The sequence below is a fragment of the Cygnus olor genome, chromosome 11 (genome assembly GCF_009769625.2).
Source record: "Cygnus olor isolate bCygOlo1 chromosome 11, bCygOlo1.pri.v2, whole genome shotgun sequence".
Classification (NCBI taxonomy): domain Eukaryota; kingdom Metazoa; phylum Chordata; class Aves; order Anseriformes; family Anatidae; genus Cygnus; species Cygnus olor.
Window position 1 is genome coordinate 15,576,296 of NC_049179.1, and position 5,003 is coordinate 15,581,298.

Below are 5,003 nucleotides of genomic sequence, written 5' to 3' on the forward strand. Positions count from 1 at the left end.
AAAAACATCTGCCAAAACCTCACTGCTCCTATGGCAAATCTGAAGTATTTTTGAAACTGAAAATTTCATCAAAAATATATACTTAATGGGATATTTTTTTTCCTGGTTCTCCTAGGCAGGCCTTAAAACTCGTGTGAACTTGAGGGTAATTTCACATCTCTGCTGCAGTTCTTCATTTTCCAAAGGAGGAGAACAACAATAGCCCACCTTGTTAAAGATCTTGGAGATAAATTACTGGAGAACATTAAATAAGAGCTCGCTGTTATACCAGGGAGTATTCGAGGTCTTGCCATTCTCCTGTGAGGTTGGATGTGCTCTATAACTGATGCTTGATTAATCTGTGCCCATCACAGAGGCTGTCCCAGGGACGCTGCAATCATTACTTCAGTATTGGTCTGAGGGGACCCATCACTTCAGAGGTGGTTTTAAAGAGGAACCTGAAATGAGCTGAGACTTAACACCTGCACATCTAGAGAAGATAGATGTAAAAACTAAACCGGTATCTCAGGCAGGGGGGCAGGCTAATCCCCAGCAGGGTCCGTTTGCTCGGGTGGGTTTTTAACACAGCAACTGGGCTAGACTTTGCACGTGTTAACATAAAATATAAGTCTTTGAGATAGGGACTGAGGAGATGTCCCTGCTCTGGGACTTTCCTCCTGCAGGTCACACTGATCTTTGCATGGGATATCCCATTGCATACAGGCTGCAGGCAGAGTTACAAGTCCCATCAGGTGTTTTCTGTGGCTGTGTTGTGTTAACACAAACGCTTGCAGAACGCGCAGGGCAGAGGAGACTCAGCCCAGCACTCACAGAGCATTTTGCAAAGAGGATTAGGAGCTGTGGGGGGATGATTATTATCATTAACGACGTCGGGAGGGAGGCGAGCGGGAACTCAGCATTCGGTATTTTGACAAAAGCCACAGGGTCCAGATTTGCACTCGAGCTCTGCAAAACGTTCTGCACTGAGGCTTAGAAAGAAAGCAAAGTAAAATGTTTATTATACTAATAATTCTTTAGTTAATGTCAAGACAGGTGAAGAGGGTGTCCAACGCTTGCTCCCCTGCTAATGCTTTGGCAATTCCACATGCCAAAAAGACTGATGAGAAGATGCAGCTTGCACAGAGGAAGCAGCAGGCTTTGTGTTGCTGAACAGAAAGGGCTAAAACTGCACAAACCTGCTGCCGAAGTGTTTGTGCAGTTAGCACATGTCCTCCTCGGCCTGGAATCCAGTGCTCAGCCTCTCCAGCAGCAAAGGCACCCGGGAGGACACGAGCAGGCAGCTCCGGGTGCTCGAGAGCCTCCTCGCCGTGCCTCCGAGGGTCTCAGCCGCAGCTCCTGGGCCTGTGCCAGGTCTCATTTCAAGGCTGTAAGAGGTGGAGGGGTGTGCAAGGAAGTGCCCGCTGAAACACGCAAATTAACTAGAGGATGACCTTATATGAAACATAAAGAACCAACAAAGAGGCAAGCAAGCTGAATTTGGGGTCTTTTCAAATCCTTTTATGACCAGGTTTGGGTCTCTGGGTGTGCAGGAGCTGCCTCAGGCCATCTCCATCCCCACCCCGCACCCTCAGGGCTGGCTCCCCCATCTCGGGGACGCTCGCAGGGCTTGGCGACTCCGACTTCAGCCTGCAGTTCTGAACCTGGGAAATGTAGGTCACTAATCTTCGGTGTGACCCAGATTCACAGCTCCAAGCAAGCCCCCTTTGCCAGTGCTGATGTTTCCTAGCTTCAGGTTGAACCTAGAATACACACAGGTGGATGGATGCCCTGCTTTGCTGGGCTGTTTGGGGAGGGAGGGCACGGCCGTGCACAGGCAGGTGCTGCACAGTCAGCCCCATGCTGCACGGAGAAGGATAGATAACAAAAGGAATTTTAACATTTCTACTATCTCTCTATTCTTTCTATCTTTCTAGTATGTTGAACAGGGCGGGAAAAAAAAAAAAAACCCTCTGGCAGGTGCTTTTCGTGAATAAAGGAATATGCAGTGTTTCATATGCTTTATCCTTTTCTTTTTTTTTTTTATCAAAGTGCCATTTCCACTGATCCCTTCAGTCTTTATCTTCACTCCATCCATCATGTTACCTCAATACCCAGAATATCTTTAGTCTTGAGAAAATATGAATAATAGCAGCTGGATTTTGCCCGTAGGGAAAAGGGAAAAGCCTTCGCATGCCTGCTACGTTCCCCAGGCTTGGGAGGACATTTAAAACGCTGCCAGACAATTGGTAAGTAACCCCTTCTAGAAGTAAAACAAGAGGAAAGAGATAAAATAGTCTGAAGGAAGAGGAATAAGGTGAAAAGTGGGGGGAAAAAGGAAAGGGAAATTTTTGTATGGACAAGATATGGAAAAGCCACCACTCCTGGTGACACTTGCCATCAACAGCTTGCAGGGGCTGCCCAGGGGGAGATGTGTTTGTGGCTGGTTTCCTCTCATTATCAGCTGGTGAGAGACAGGTCGGGCACCTCAGTTTGATTTAGGATCAGCACCCATCATGGAGGACTGATCCAGCACCAAGGGCCAGGCTCAGACCCAGCTGCAGAACCCGGCTGGGCACCACGCACCACTTCTGCTCCATCACACCTTGTTTAATTTTGGGTCCCATGCCTTGTACATGAATGTAGGTCATTGCTTACACCGTGTCTCGGTGAACTGTGAAATCTCAGCCGAGCCTCTTGTCTTATGTGCGAGAGGATTTTCTCACCTCCCATTGCTCCGGGCTGCTGCTGCTTTGAGTTCTTCCACTGCAGCAAGCCTGTGCTCCCAGCAAGTGTCAGCAAAACTCATAGCAGCAGTGACTGCAGGCTGCAGACATCCCCAGGGAGAAAGGAAGGTCGCAAATCCCAGCATCTCGTGTCAGCACCCCCATGGGATCTCCCATCCGCCATCCCCGATGCCATTCAAGTGCCTCTTTAGTGGGTCTCCCTTCGGTGTGCTGGGGTGACAAGAAAATCAATGTCTTGTGTACACAAGGCATTGATATTCTTAAAATCAGTGGAATAACTGCACATTGTATTGGTGGCGATCCAATCGTTCTGGCCTTTTATTGCTGCAGGGGGCAAAAGAAAGAAGCAAAACAAAGCGTCCACATAGCGAGAACAAAACAAGGGCTCAATGCCCAGGTGCTGGCATCGCACTAAGTCCACTCCAGCCTCCCCTGGCCTTCAGCAGCACCTCAGCTAAGCCAGCTGTGTTTTTGGCAGGAACCCTTCCTCCTCCCTTTGCTAGCGGTCAGCACACACTTGACTGAAGCCTAATGCAGGCTGCTCGACACAGGGCTGGAAACCCCTCTGGGCGCTCAGAAGTGCCACGCTGCATTTCCCAGCACCCGCTGATGAGAGCTGGCCAACAAAACATGACAAAGAGCTGGCTGGATCCATAGGGTGAGGAGATTTAATGTATTGCCCGCACTAAATGTCTAGCGGCAGGGTCTGAGCTGACCTCCACAATGGCCAGCGCTGCAGAAATGAGTTTGTTCCCTGCACTTCCCTGCCTCCATCCCAACAGGATGCCAAGGACGTGTTTTGCTCCGTGTTAAATACGGGTAGTGCAAAGCAGGGCTCTTGGACCTCACATTTTTTGGGGGGGAGTTGGAGAGACGGGGTGAAAAATTTCAGTGCTGCAAAACCCCCCCTGCTAAAACCTCTTTATTTGTGTTCTGTGTGTATTCTGCGTGTACTCTGCATTTTCTCTGTTTGCACACATTTATATTAGGCTTTAATAGGCTTCACTGAAGTATTTTCAGGTTCTACAGGAAAACAAAATGCCAAAGGAAGCCTAAAATGCTGGGTTCGTAATGTCCTTGTTCAGATTTCAGCTTTTTAGATGGCACATCAAAAAGGAACATAATGAAGCTGCTATTATTACTAATGTCTTCCACATTATCTGAGTTGCAGGGAACAATTAAATGACATAAATGACGTGCTGCTACACTTGGGTACACCGCCAAACTGCGGCTCGATTCACCTTCTCTCCTCTCCTTCTGCTCTTCCTGTCAGCAGGCAAGGCACAGCCAGTTTGCTCGGCTTCCTGTGAAATTCAAATTAAAGAAAACTCCAAATGTTCCAAGCTCCTTTCAGAAAAATAAAATAAAACGAGTGCCAAAAACGTCAGCTTCCAGAAGCTTTTGCCCCTTAGCAGCAGCAGCCCCTTGATGCCTCCGGTGCAGGGCAAACTGCACAGCACCTCCCCGGGCTGGGAAGGGACTCACTCTGCACCCAGCTGCCTGCCCTGCTGCTGAAGTGCCCAGCAGGTCTCCTCAGTTCTCCATCCCAGCCTTTGTGAGCCACACTCTTCAATCACCTCTCCCTTACCGAGAGAGAGCCCTCGCTCCGCACTCCCTGCTTGCCAGACTTCTATCAAAAAGAGCCGTGTGTGGTTCCCGAGCTTCTGACCCAAGGTTTTGCAGCCCTCTGGATTGGCACAGGATGGTGCTGTCCTGCTCTGTGAAGCCCTGTTTATGAGATGGAGCTCCATGAGGACTTTCCTGGGGCTTGGGCTGCACGGCTTGGCACGAGCAGCAGGCTCAGCCTTGCAGCCAGCTGTGCAACATGTAGGGATGCTGAGCTCAAACACACAGCGAAATGTCCAGGTAACACTGCCTTGGCACCAGGATCAGCAAGTGGCACTCATGTTAAGGCTGGAAGCAGCCAGGAGAAAGCATCTTCTTGGGCTAGGAAAGACATGCAATGCCTCTGAAGCTGTCAGAGGGTTTTACCTTACACTGTGAAGTTCTAGACACACTATTTCCAAAAACCGCATGTTCTACCTGCACACCAGGGGAAGCAGTGTGAGCACGGGGATAGCTTCAGCAGCCTTGCACTTAAAGGGTCTGTGATTTGGTGAATCTGCAAAACTTGGAAACCCTCAGCCTGCAACTGCATCTTTGTGCAAGCTGCCAGCTCTGTTTTGGACCCACAACCTTGTGTCTTCTTCACTCAGATTCCTCCTCCACCTGGCTCTGAACGAGGAGGACTGGGGTGGGAGGAGGGTCCTGAGCAAGGAA